Source organism: Emydura macquarii, unplaced genomic scaffold (assembly GCF_026122565.2).
Source record: "Emydura macquarii macquarii isolate MOO-44397 ecotype Brisbane River unplaced genomic scaffold, CSIRO-AGI_Emac_v2 contig_3603, whole genome shotgun sequence".
Lineage (NCBI taxonomy): Eukaryota > Metazoa > Chordata > Testudines > Chelidae > Emydura > Emydura macquarii.
In genome coordinates, this window is record NW_027133740.1 from 2,952,855 (window position 1) to 2,968,042 (window position 15,188).

The window sequence follows — 15,188 nt, forward strand, 5'->3', positions numbered from 1 at the left end:
GAGCAATCAATGGGACCTAATCAATGAGAACAGGAGTGGGCCATAGCACATTACAGTATAGTGAACAGAACAGTACACTTTTGCATAGAGGTTTGGATGGGTTTGATTTTGATCAGGAAATGTTGGTAATAAAATTCTTCTTCCCAAAGGGGAAAATAAGCAAAAAACATTTCCATCGTAAGAAATTAAAATGTAAAGAGAGAGAGTTAAAAACAAATATGTTGCACTTGTAGAAAACAAGAGTGCCTATGGCACTGAGTAATTTAGCATCTACTCCTCTCCCCTCTGACCTCCCCCCCCACACGCCTTCCCTGCCTTGTGGTTCCTGCCACAGAGCTTCAGCAGCAATTTAAGCTGCTTCCTCCATAGTTGGAAACTTGATGGAGGTGGGTGGCAATGGTAACACTACCACCTGCCATCCAGCTGAATACCCCTGAAGTTCAAGACGTATCCTATACCTGGCACAGTGAGGAGTAATGTACACTTCTGTACCTCCCTGCAACCGCTCTAGTGAATCTATTCCAATGTTTGTGAAACATTTTGAAAGGATACCTTCTGAGTACTATTTAGTAGAATACCTACATCTGCCAGACTGCCTGCCAAATGGATGCTTAGGAGTAAGCAGGTAACTGGCTGCAGGCTCTCAAAGTACCATAGTTCTGCATGTTGACTAAAGTTATAATCAGTCACAAAGTCATATATTAAGGGCCATTTTTTCATGGCTTCATACGAGCACTTTACCTGTAAGAGCCAGAAATGCATAGACTGCAGTGCATTTATGGAGCCACCTACCAACATGGAAAGTAAGTGGAAGAAATCATGGGCACAGTTCGTGAACTGCAAAGTCACCTAATTGGCCTGGTACTGCTCTCACTAACATCCATTTCACACTGGAATAATTGTACTAACATCAGTGATGTTACTCCTGATTTACACTGGGGTCAGAGAAAAAACAAGCCCACGCAAACACAAAGAAGAAAACTGACTTCCACATCTTACCAAGCAAATTACATAAGTAGCCCATGGAAACAGTTCAGAGAACTTCCTCTGAATGAGGCTGTAACTCATTTAAGTCACTTGATGAGACAGGATAATAGCCATTATTTTTCACTTGGCCAGTTCATATTGTGACACTTAGAGGGAGTGAATCTGTCAAGTTTTTGTTTGATTTGATTTTTTTTACCATACTGCCGCTGGCCTCTACCCATTGTGCTGGGAGTACATTAAGCATTGGAGGAGCAGTGAGGCTCAACCAGTGTTGGGAGAGGCTGGGAGATGGGGAATGGAATTAGTCAGACAACAGATTCTTTCTCCTAGCAGAACCAAGTCTATTTGAAAGGTTTTGCAGTTTTCCACTATGATTTACATGTATCTATATGCCAAATTACATGGAGGAGATTAGGAATAGGATTTCTGATATTTCAGATGAGATGTTGGGAAGAGATTTTTTTTAATGCATCTGTCCATATTGAAACAAATTTCCAAGCTCTTAATTTTTAAGAGATTTTATATCTTTTAATTTGGACTCTTTCTAGACTCAAAACTTCCAACAAATGCCTGATACCTGCAATGAAATGTATTTCAAAAGGCCTGATTCATAACCACCCTCCATTTTAGGTAGTCTTTTGCACCAATGCAAAATGGGTGTAAATCATTATCATTCTGACTGGGTAGCATTTTACTGATTGTGTTGGCATCAATAACTCCACAAAGTGCAGGACAATATTCAGTTGGGCCCAAAGTCTCTGTACGCACCTCAATCTGTGGCAATGTGGAAGTTCTTTCGGGATTAAAGTTTTATTGATTTTATAATTTTTTTTGACAGGTATGGGACTAAAGAAGACTCCCAAGAAAATAAAAGAAGAAAGAGAAGAGGGAAAAATTAGATTGCCTAACTTGAATTCTAAGCACTTTGGATCAGGGTCATGTTTGTGAAGGACCATACACATGATGCTGCTATATGAATAAACATTAACAAGGAAATACATTATTCATAATAAAAGAATAGCCCCAGAGATACTGGAAGTTTATAGGGAAGAAATAACAGTCATGTAACACTGAACAATAGTATGCAATATGCTATGTGATACTGCTATATGTATAGTAAAATATTAAGGTGGCAAATATGGAAGGCATGCATTTAGAGATGGCAAAGACCTATTAATTTATACCAGCCAAGAAGACTGTAATGGAGGAGCTCAGTAAGGGTGCAGAACTGCCAGCCAACACCTATAATCACAGTTCTCATGATCTTTTGACCTCACAGTGTATAAGACTGGATGTAATAATAAACTCTAGATACTGTCACTTGATCTCTACTGAGAGAATTATGGTTTATCATATCACTGTGACAGCATGCATTGATTACTCCAATTATAATAAAAAGGTACATTTTTTTCTAGATATGGGCTGAGCAGCCAGGAGAGATTCCAGAAATATTGCAAGCATTTTTTGAAAATGTAGAAAGACTCCCAGTATCTACTGCTTTTGGGTACGCTGCAAGCACTTTTGCAGGGTTGTGTGCATGTGCTATTCCTATTAGATAGTTAAACAGAGAATTTGGATTTCTAGTGCTCTTGATCTGGCAAGAGCCAGAAAAGCAGTTTTCACACTAAACACACCCGATCTTCAGCTGGTGTAAATTAGCAGAGCTATGCTGATTTATACCTGCTCAGAATCTGGCTCATTTAAAAAAAAGTTTGACCAGCATGAGAAACAAATTGTATAATTAAGAGTACTTGAGTAATTAAGAGTAATTAAATACATAAAAGCTGAGATTCAGTTTACAAAGATCAATAGGAATTCTTCTTCTGGAGATGTGGATAGTGATAAAATTGTCAAATAGACGGATCATCTAGTGAACAAGAGAAAAATTTTTTAAAAGCATTTGTTTTATGGAGGCATTTCCTTACTGGTATGTGATACTTTTACACAGCATAGCAAGTGCATTGAAGTGAAAGCACAATTGTGGCCATGTATCTGCATATACTTTATGGTGTTTAGAAACATTTATACCCCATCTCACTATGCAAATCTGGCACTAACTCATAAATAGATGCTGGTCACATTGAGCGGACTATGCCACATGCTCATATGACATCAGACAAAAGACTTGGCCGCTGTGGAGGATGTTCTTGCTTCTTTTTCTTCTGCTGCTGCCCAAGCAAATGCTGTTGCCTTGACAACACAGGGCATTCTCAGGCTCCTCATGTGCCAGTAGGAAGAAAGCCAAGTCCCTTCCACAAGAAACAGAACTGCTGAGAAACAAACAACTAACTACTGTCCAAAAACCTTGGATCATTTAATGGAGGAACCTGCCAAAACAAACATAGAGAATCCTATTAAATTCATGTGATTTCATAAAAGAGAACCAAGAGGATGCAAACATAGACGGTTCAGCCAGATCTGAGAGGTTGCAGTCCCTTGAGGACTGTTACACTAGGGATGGCTATGTCCTTGCATCATAGGCCCTGTTCTCCTCTACACCGATTTCACACAGGCAGAACTCAATTGGCTTCAATTGAGGTACTCCTGATTTACACCAGGGTATAGTCACATAGGTTACCCTTAAACCTTGCCATTGTCTTACAAGGTTTGTTGTCTCTGCAGTAAGACACCTAAACCCAATAAGCTGGTAAAAGGCAGCAAAACCTTGAAACTATTGTGCAATTGCTTCAGGAATTTGCTGACTATCCCATTCCCCACAAGACAAATCACCACTGTACAATGTCCAGCTGATCACTTGGGAAGACAATGCCATCTCATTCCAAACTACGATTTAGGAGGACTGAAAGCAGAAAGAGTCTTTAAAACTGACTTTCTCACCTACTCTGTGTATGAACAGAGGAGATATGATCCTGAATGGGAAAAAGTATAATTTTGTAATTAAAAGCTGCTTTGCCATTTATCCTGGGAGATAAGGTAAAAATGACCTTCTTTATATTGTGCCTTGCATCTCATTTTTTGTCTTCTCTAAATATCGTGGATTACAATTATTTTGCCAATAAAGATTGAATTAAAAGAGGAGAGAGAGGGGATGCTATTCCCACTTCCCTAGAGAGAATGTGAACAGACACATTGGGCATACTATGCAGAGAGGAAGCCATGCACACACTACAAATTCACTGCCTTACAGCTGCAGAGTTTTTGCTGGATCCTATGCTTGGTTTGGGAGGTTCCTGGCCAGTGGTCAGCTTTGTGATTTTTGTAGACCACAAGTCTCACAAGATACACAGGAAAACCCATATTTTTTGAAAGCCAGAGTTTCTGTATGGAGATCCCAGAAACTCTGTGGTAATCTTCAGACTCCTCGTTCCTCATGGCACTAAGGATCAAGGCTCTTTCGGCCTCCCTGCCCTGGGCTGGCCCAGCCTGCACCTCCTTCAAAGGATGATTTAAAAGCACGCAGCATAAAGCAGTGTAAGTCAGATCAGTGATCATACATCTTATTTGTTTGATTGGGATTTAATTTCATTTTATTTAGGGAAAGGCTAGGCATAATCTAGTGTAAGTGTAACACACTGGCTTAGAACATATGATCAGGGCTCCTTCCATGGATTGCTACTATGGGCCAGTCTGATACTTGCTAACAATTAATTGCTTCTTTAGCTCAAGTGGTATGGGTGTGTGTTTTGGGTGATGAAAGTCCCTGCTGACAACCATAGTGTCTGTATATGTGCAGCCACTGTTTGTTACATAAACATTAATTAACTAGGGAAAATCCCTATGGCTTTTACTGCAGAAAATATCTGGGTGATTCTCCCTCAGCCCTGCCCCACCTCCTCTCTCAGCATCCAGCCACACATCCAACTACTACAGTTCACAAAAGTGTGGAGGAAGATAGTTGAAGATATGGGACTTGGTAATACACTGCCTCCCTTTGTCAGATTTTAGCCTAAAGGAATGAATGTTGCATCCCTTTCATCACTATTCCCTGGAAATATAAGAGGGGATGATATGACCCTTTTGGAATAAGACTGTAGAGTATGATACAGCAAAAACATGGTTATAGAAAGCACTAGCTTCCCTGCTCAGTCACGTCCGGATTAGTAAAATCATTTGAATTGGTATTAATGGGACTACAGGATTTTCAATGTTGGATCACAAATGATATGTCCATTCAATCTGGCACCCTGCCTCTGACAGGAGACAATCCAGGATACTGCACAGAATGCTCCACTTGGTCATCTGTGCAATGCTATATATGGGGGTAAAGTGCATTCATGATCTAAATGCATCTGTGATTGTCACCATTTCCTAGTATGATCTCTTGAGGGATCTCAGCTTCTCCTGACTAACCCTCTTTAGTTTGCTCTCAGTCAGGTCGGTTCCTGGACCTTCACCTCCCATTAAGTCTGTCAGCCCCTCACTTTTGGGACTTGTAGTCTCCAGGCTGTTTTCTTGGAGACAGCCTGGTATGGAACTGTCATCCCTTTTCTGCCCTACAGGGCATGCGCAAGAATAAAAATTTGTTGGCTTTTGGAGGGGCACAATGTGTGTCCTCACCATGGCCCCAGGACCAGAGGAGGTCGCTCTCCCTGCCATGGCCCCGGGGCCAGAGTTCTGTGCCCACACCAATTATTGAGGGGATGTGCCCCTGCTTGCATGCCCTGCTGTCCCAGGTCTTTCTGCCTCCCTTTCCTCCTCTGTACTCTCCTCTTTATAACAGCCTTGTGTCCTCTATTGGGTGCAGCTGTGTGGGCCTGCCTCCATGATTGGCAGCTCTGGCAACTGTGTGGTGTTGTGGTCAAGCTGCTTGCTTGTAAACAGGAGAGACTCTCTTTCCCCCCTCCGTCTATGCTCAGTATGGGGTTTGTAGACCCCATTTCAATGATCTATATTCCATATGGGATGGACATACTATCATATCGAATAACTGGGTACCAGCTACATTGTAAACACAACAGGAATTACTTTCACATATAGGGCACAATTTCCTTCCCAAACAATAACAACAACAATAAATAAACAATAGATAACAAGTAATAATTCTCATCTCCTACTCTGCACGTAGGGGAGCAGGGCAAACTTGTGCTGAGAAGCAGGTGACTGGCTATGGCTAATTTCTCTGGAAATTTACCCTTGTATTAGGTGGAGTGTTGCAGCTCAGAGGACAAAACCCAGCCACCTCTCTATAGCATCTCCTTAAATTCCTTTAATGTTAACAGCAAGAGAGCCAAGAAGGGCAAATCAAATCTTCCTGGGTCACATGCAAGGGATGCTATGCACATTTGCTATGTTAGCTTGGCAGAGTTCAGAATCCAGCTTCATAATAGCACAGGCTTTATTCTCCACACAAAATTACAGTATGTACTGTTCAACTGTGACAAACTATCATACAGCATGATTCCTTACTGCCTTAGCCTATATTTCCCCTTCATTAACTTTCAGTATATCCGTTTGCAATAATTCAGCAGTAAAGTTGTACATCTTGTAGGCATAAGTTTGTTGTTCAAAGTGACTAAAATATGTAGGTCTTCCCCCTCTGGGAGCTGGTTATTTTATCCCTGATTTGTGCATTTCACAAAATCAACCTCCTCCAGTCTGGCCTTCTCCCTCTTAACTCACTTATTTTTATAGGATGTTTTTGTGGTTAAGGAACTATATTGAGACTCAGGTGAAATTGGATGAATTCCTTGCTCTGCCATAGACTTCCAGCGTGATCTTGGGCAAGTCACTTAACCTCTCTGTTCTTCATCTATAATATGAGGGTAATAATATTCCTTTTCCCCCAACTATTGCCTGTCTTGTCTATTTACACAGTAAGCTCATTTGGGCAGGGACTGTCTTGCTATGTGCATGTACACACAATGGGGCTTGGGATTTCTAGATACTACTGTAATACAAATAAATAGGAATAGTGTACTGCTTCTTTGGCTATTTTGAAATGCAGGAAACTGTTCAGTCAAACAGATAGGCTACTATAGCTGCACTCATTTAGGTAAAGAGCTGAGCATATATAGCTAAATCCCAAAAGATCTTTATAACACAGGTCCCAGAAGAACTCACCAGAACAACCTGGGTACAGAAATGAATTTCTGTCAGACACATCCACATTCTGGGGAAGCAGTCACTCATTCTGTTGAACAAACAGAAAAAGCAATTGTTACTTTAATAATCATCACATGAAATACTGGAACTAAACAGAGCATGAGAAACAGCATTGTCTAGTGGTGAAAGCATATGACTCAGAATCAAGAAAGGTGGTTCTGTTCCTATGTCCAACAGTTGCTGTGTTGCCCATGGTGAGCCATTAAGGCTACCCCAAAATTGAATCTATCTACAATATTGTATAGCGTAACCAATTAATTATTACAAAGTGCTTTGAGATTCTTTATTAGAAGATGCCACATTAGTACTAATGAATCTCAACACACCTACAAATTTGTCTTCTAGACTTTGGGTGTTTGAATGAGTGGAATTACTGAACATAATTAGAAGAAACACCAGTGATGTATCAGTATTTATCTCAAACAGGGCCTATTTCTTCACTGACTGTACCTTGCATTGTCATTTATATCAGCGCAAAGTAGGTGTCAAATTCAACCCATCCAGAATTCACCATTGCTGTACTCCAGTTTATACCAATTTACAGTGGGCTAACTAGATTAGTGCTGTGGTGATTCAGGCCCATTTTGTACAGGTGTACACAACACATTGTGCAAGTCAGTAGAGAGTCAAGCGCTCTGTCTCTTCCCCAAAATTGCTAAAAGTAATTCTGGGGAAAGACAGCCACCTCTGCATAAATAACTATTTTTCTATGGCTTACAATTCTTTAATACAGAAATCTCTTCCTGTCAAAAGTTACCTATCAAAAACATTGTTATGGATAACCATTTTCATGATGCTGTCCCCAGAATGCATTAGTAATTTGTAACATATGACTTTTTTAGTGAAAAAGTCTCACTGCTCCAAGAATGTGCTTCAAACATGACCTGGAGGAATAATTTCTAGAGGTGAGAGAGCAGTTTATTCTCCTACAGTCAGTCTTTAGCTTCCCTCCGAAATCATGCGACAAGGCTGCTAACCATTATCAGGTGTGAGGATAGTTTTTAATAAGTTTAGTCTTGAGAGTCTATGGCGTTTGTTAACCCAAACCAGATCAGTCAGAACTCCTCTGCATTTGCCTGCTGCCACTCAACTTAACCAGGTCTGTAGTTACCTTTCAGTTAACTAGTGTCAATGATAATGATACATTTTTATTTTTAGAGCACTCAAACATGCCCTCTAAGCTCTGTGCACGCACACATATAACTAATAAATGAACATTTCCAAAGGGCAACAAGTCCTTTTAGAATAGTAATGAATACAAAAATCATTTTGTGCACTGCATGGGAGAGGTGCATTTCAAGATTTTCCTATATAGCTTCTATGAAAATTGGCCCCAAGCAAGGGTATGAGTCATTGATGAATACAGTTCTAAGGCTTCATGCTGTGCAGCAAGAGCTATAAAAGACATTAGAGGAACACAGGGGCGGAGGAGGAGAGAGCATGGGGGTTAGAAGGTTATTAAATAAAACCTAGCAATAGGTTTTATGTGAACCGTTTCTGAACAATGTTTTGAAAATGTACCGCCTGATCAATGGGCGTAGATCTGACTGTAGCCTTGATGCCCTCAACTGGCTAATGCTAACAAGGGCTATAAAGACAATTCTCCACCTTCCTAGCCATAACTAAGGTCATGTCTGCACTACTGCTGAAAGTAAATCAATATACTGTACTGGGAAAGTCCTGCTACTGTGGACAGGCTCATATCGGCAAAGCTGGTGCATACACCAGTATAATTTATTCCACCATCCCTGAGTGAAACAAGCTATACTAATAAAAGTGCTTTATGCTGATACAACTGTGTCTTTAAGGGCTATTGGCCGCATAGCCATGTTTGTGAAATGTATATCACACCCCTAACCACCACAGCTGTGCCATCAAAACTTTCAAGTGGAGACCATCATAGCATAGGGATGGATTGGGTCACAAAGTTCAGATCCAGATTTCCACAACGTTCAGGAGTGTTTGATTTTGGTTCAGATTCCCTTTATTATGGAAGAAGTAAAAGCTGGCACCAATTTTATTTCATTCATTGACTAGCAATATATGTTCTATAATCGATACCACAACAATTCGGGATATTGAGTACATCACCTTATAGTGCAATCAGTTTCTATCTATCCAAGGAGGGAGTTACAGGGTGCAATAAAGAAATAATGTTTCTAGTTACTAGAGCAGCAATTACCATGACTACTTCTTGTTCTCTTTTATTTGCTTATACTCATCTCACATCAGATAGCAATGCAAGAACCTTCACAGTCTCAGCCCCACATCTCTACTCTCAGATCCTCCTATTCTCCCTCTCATCCCTACAGTCCCCTTCATCTCTTTTTCTCCCCATTCATGGCTTCTTTCATTTTGCTACCAAGTGATCTCAGTTTACCCAACCTGTAAAGTAGGTCTAAAAAGACTTCCTTCCTTGAGTGTTGTGAAATACTTTGAGGTCACTGGATGTAAGGAGCCATATATAAAATATTATATTATCTTTTAATTTATTTATATTAACTTGCAAATCTATAGTTTTGGTTTTAAAATACTCTCCAGCCTTAATTTTAAATGCCCTTAAAAGTAGGCAACAGTCTTTTAAATAAGATATTGTTTTTCCTGCTGATCTATATAGACTGCAGACATTTTTCAAGAAATGTCTACAGATTTGTTTTCCCCCTCTGGTTACAGGTAACAAATTTACATTCATAGTCATTACTGGAGGCCAAACCATTATGAAAAGTTTTATTTTCATGCATATGAGCTGTTTAATGCACAGAGCATAAAGAAAATCAGTAAGTCTAATACTGGATTTTTATTAGATACAATAGAAACTTGAAATCTTTATAAAGCTGAATAATTGTGGTTTTGCAGTTACATATTTTGAACAAATAAACACAGTGGTCTATGTAATCAAAGAGTCAATCATTTCAGACAGAGAATAAACTGGGGAAATTTTTGTCAAGTTATAGTCTTATTTTTTTCAAAATTACTTCTCCTTTCTCCCATAAAGCTCTAATACAGTACCCATAGATTTTACCAGCAAGGAAGCCTTTTCTGTTTGTTTTTTTTCACTAGGAATCACACTCTCCATTTTAAACAGAGGAACTTGACAAGTGAGTTCTTGTTAAAAAAACAAACATTGAAATATACAGACATGCAGCACCATCTACTGGATTAATATATTGTGTATAAACATATGACAGATATGTACAGAATATATTTCCACAAGGCATACACACCAAAGCTTATTATAGTGATTTATTTAGTCAGCATCAGGGCTCGGATAAATCCATGGATATAGAATTTCCATGGATACCATGAAATAATACTTAGCACTGATATAGCATTTTATATTTTCAAGGCACTATATAAATATAGTAAACACAAAAATTATGTTAAAAGAACATTACTAAGGTTGCAATGTCAAGCAAGTTAGGAAATGCCAGAATTAAAGTTGTCTATGCAACCCTAATTCAGGTTCTTGTGTATATGCATTGTAATACAGTCTTTAATTACATGATCAGCTACTATTTTTTCCACACGACCCCTGTGGAATGCATAGGATGAATGGTGCTCAGTTCATGAGCAGTTATTTACTATTTTGTTTTCTCTTAATTGTTCAATCTGTGCCCCTCTTATTTATTGAACACTATTCAAACCCTGCTTTGAAAATAGTATTATAAACTTCCTTATAATAACTGACTGATTCACAAAAATTAATTAATTTTCATGACACCCTTGTGAGATGAGGGGGTGATATTATCCCCATTTTACAGACAGTGAATTGAGGGATAGAGATTAAGGTAAAAATGTTCACTAATTTTAGATGAACAATTTGAGATGTCTTCGACCTCATTTTTCAGCATATTTAGCATTACAGAACACTTTACATGTTCAAAGCACAGCTCCTATTGACTTCAGTTACAGCTATGAGCGCTCATTCTGCAAATCATTCCCCAGCGTATCAAGTTGGGCACCCAAAAATGAGGAACAACGTTTAGTGACTACCAGTGAAAAGTTTGATTTATGTGATTTGCCTACCATCACATAGGAACTCGGTGGCAGAAGCAGGGATAGAATGCAGTTCTCTATGGCAGCATTCAAATGCGTTCACCTAGAGACCATCCTTTCTCTTCCTGCAATCCCCTGCCTTGTTCACTTCACACTTGTGACTTCTGCAACAAATAAAGCAGACATCCTATAAATAACTGCCTTCTTCAATAAACAATCCTGATTGAGTCCCAAAACAGGTCTAATCTGTACACTGAATGAGGCAGTGTTCCTATGGAAAAAATAGAATATGATCATGTACTTAAAGTTTGTATCATAAACTGGAATCTCAATCCTTTGAAAAACATTTCTGAAAAAAAATTCCAAATTGGAACAAAAAGTCAGATAAGTGAAATTTTCAGTGGAAGAATCAAAATGGAGGCGGGCTTTTTTAAAATCTCCAGTCCCATCTTCCTGGGGTTTCAGACTCCCCAGTTCCACATCAGCTTGTCAAGTGGGTTGCCTAGAACAAGGGAGCTTGCACATCTGCAGAGCCCCAACTCTGTGACAGCTTCTTCATCCATGCTGCCTACACCCCGGAGGAGGACCACTGAGAACATAGGAGAATGAGTCTCCCTTCTCTCAGTTTTGGTGCCTGCCCCCAGACCTGGAACAGCCGACAGCAGACTAGTCCTCCAAGGAATGTTTAGGGAATGTACCTGCTAAAATCTAAGGAGCCTCTCCTGAGCATGTACAAACTGCAATTTTCAAAGGCATATAGCTTGGCCAAATTTGGGCAGATTTCCATGGGAATGGCAAAAGGCACATCCCTGACATAATATTCACTCCTCAGCCAGCTTCTTACGCCCAGGTAGGAGCAGTCAATTTGTTTTCTTCCCAGTCAGCCTTTATATGATGAGCTTCCCTCTTTCATCCAGGAGTTTTAGTCCAGCCACAAGCCTCTAGCTCCTCTTCGGCTCAGTCTTCATCCATCTTCTTAAATCTGGCAGCAGGCATCCCAGCTTTGACTCCGCAGCCTCTCAGGGTATGCCTACACTGCAATTAAAAACCCACGGCTGGCCCATGCAAGCTGACTCGGGCTTAGGCTAAGGTGCTGTTTAATTGCGGTGTAGACTTTCCGGCTCAGGCTGGGACCTGGGTTCTAGGACCCCACGAGGTGGGAGCGTCCCAGAGCTCAGGCTGCAGCGTGAGGAGTCCAAACATCTACACCTCAATTAAACAGCCCCTTAGCCTGAGCACTGTGAGCCCAAGTCAGCTGGAATGGGCCAGCCACGTGTGTCTAATTGCAATGTAGATATACCCTCAGTCCTTCCAGTTTCTCACGCTAACTCAAACTCAATTTCTAATCCCACATCAGAGCAATCTATCCACTCTCCTCCCAGCACTGGACTTCTTCTTCTTAGGCTTTATTGTGAAGCTGACTCATCTACTTAGTCTATAAGCACCACCTACCATATTCTTCATATATTCATGCCACCACACTCTTACCCAGCTCTATATCCTTAAAGAAATATCATGGTAGAGCTTTTTAAATATTACCCCACTTTGCTGATACTCTCACTAAACCCCCCATAGTATGTTCTGTCACCTTAAAGCATCTAAAGTGTTCAATGTAGTAGAAAGTGAGAGTCTGAGACAAGAGATCTAACATAACAGGCTAGGTATAAAGTCTGAGGCCTTGTAAAATAGGCCTGAACCAGAAGCCTGAATCAAAATCTAATATTGCTAAGAAGCAAAGTCAGACTGTGAACTTACATATGACTCCTAGAAATTGCCAAGAATTAAGCTGATACTGCAAACACACACATTCCTAAAGCAGTGCTAGGTACAAGAGCGTGACATTACAATCTAGAGACAGAGGGTACCAGGACATCCTAGTATCCCAAAGATAACAAGGGCTCCGTGACCTCCTCAAATGACACTATAATGGATTGAAATGTCTTGTTAATATGATGAAAAGGAATGTTTTGATCGAATCATCCAATACAAGGTAATGGATGGTATCATACTATGTCAGAGGGTGGCAACTACATGCGTCTCAGTTACCTGCGTAGAGCTGGGACAATACATACGTGGGGACACACACGCACAGCCAACAACTGGTAACACCACAGCTGACAAAACTAGTGACCACGACCGCTGATTTGCTAAGTAAATGAGCTGTTCTCTGTAGGAATCGCGATCTAACATGACAGAAATACACGAGCTAGGGAATCCCCTTTTACCCTCCCTCCAAATACTCATGGAATTTGATGAGTTTTGGATGCACAGGGTAGCAAGTAAAGGTGGTCCATATGAGTTTAAAAAACAGAGTAGGGAAACATGGACAGGAATATACAGGGCAATGGCATTAAGGGTTGCTCTAAAAGACAATAATAAGAGTAAAAAGTATAGAGTACTACAAATTATGGCCACGTCAATTAGATGGTTAAGAAAGCATGCGCTTAAGGTATCGGAGCTAGCAACAAACACAGTGAAAGAGTTGGAAGATGCAACTCAGATGGCTGAAAATTGGAAGAATAAAGCCCTGATGACAGGGCAACAAGTAATTCAAATACATGATATGCTCGAGCAGATGAAACAGGAAAACAAAAATCTAGGAACAGCTGTTGAAAATTTACAAAAAGAGAAGTACCGTCCCCCATAATAAATCTTGGAGGACAACAGCAGAATCTGGGAATTTTATAGCACCTGAGATGTGGGGACAAAAATGGAAAAGGTGGCCTTGGTGAAATTAAAAGAGGGAACCCGAGATGATTGGGATGGATACATGTGGAATGATCCAGACCAGTTGTCACCAAGGGAACTGTATGAAGGGGCCACTGCGCTGCAACCACCACTTTACGTTGAGAACCAGGTTTCGGTAGCACCTACACCAAAACCTAGATCCGTTCCTGTTAAAGACAGGAGAGAGAAGTGATTATGACAGTCCTGATAGAGATGCACTAGAGAGAATAGAAAGTGAATCGGGACCATTATCAGGACCAGGCCCATTTCAAATTCTGTTGTCAAAACCAATATTTCATTCATTAGATCACTGCTGCTTAGCACTGAAATGCTGGGTTTTCCTCCTTTAAGTTTTACATTCTATACAGGTGTAGCATGACAGGGCTAACTGAACAAAGCGGACTGATCCAAGGCCTCCTGGCCCTTAGTGGGGCAGGCTGCCTGTTACAGAGACCAAAAGTCACAGTACCTTTAAAAAAAACAAAAAAAACCCCTCATGATTTTGGGATCAGATTAACGACTTTTGAACATTTGGGGTTAGTAATAATGAAATTGCTTGTGCTAAATGCATGGTTTTGCTCATGACTACTGCGCTAGGTGGCATATTTTTGTTCTCTGTGCTTTCTGCACGCTGAGCACTTCATGGGTTCAATTATGACTTCCAGAGCCAGAACAGAATAAGGGGCAGGAGGTGCAGCTAGGTGTGTGAAATTATTTATGTGGAGGCCAAGGGCATGCTCACTGTTACTCATCTGAAAAATGTAAACTTTCACATCTGCTGGTGCACTGCTCCTGACACAATGTGGAGCACAAGTATAATAATACAATATAAGCCTCTGCCACTTGAGAACAAGAAGAATTGCTGTTAGCTGTTCTATTAGTAGGATTAGTAGGATTTATAGCGCGTTTGCTGGCCAGCCAGCTGAGCAAGATTCACATATACATCAGCAGGTGCAATATTCCAGCTGGTAGAAGGCAGTAGTATAACCCCTTACATCCTAATCTCCAAAACTGCAAACCACCTCTCTGCAGCACACCCAGCTCCTGCTGGCCCAGGTTGGGCAGAGATGTGGGGCTGAAACTGGATTGCTCACATGGCCCCACAGGACACTACTACCATAAGAGCCACCACGCCAATGCTAAATGCGCCTATTAAACAAGACTTATTTCCCTTTTCCCTCTCTCAGTGGGAAGCAATCCATCACCAAATAACCAACGCACTGCGGGGGGCGAGGGCCGCAATGAGGGACAGATTTTGAACTCAGAGCCTCAACAGGGGGGCATGAACCTCTCAGATCTCCCAGTAGGGGGCACCAAATACGTCCCAGCATGAAAGGGGAGCATGAAATCCCCAGTGAGGGGAGAACACAACCCCTCCCCTGCCTGCGGGGAGGGGGGGGGGGTCACACGAACCT

At 40.8% G+C, this 15,188-nt stretch overlaps 1 long non-coding RNA gene across 1 annotated transcript; it reads right to left on the reverse strand.

Moving 5' to 3' along the window:
* Nucleotides 1-1,273: 1,273 nt before the first annotated feature.
* Nucleotides 1,274-11,206, reverse strand: LOC137145625 (uncharacterized). The gene is made up of 3 exons (XR_010917694.1): nt 11,077-11,206; nt 7,009-7,078; nt 1,274-3,314 (listed from the first exon to the last, which is right to left on the reverse strand). It is a non-coding gene; the product is annotated as an uncharacterized lncRNA (long non-coding RNA).
* Between the last annotated feature and the right edge of the window lie 3,982 nt (nt 11,207-15,188).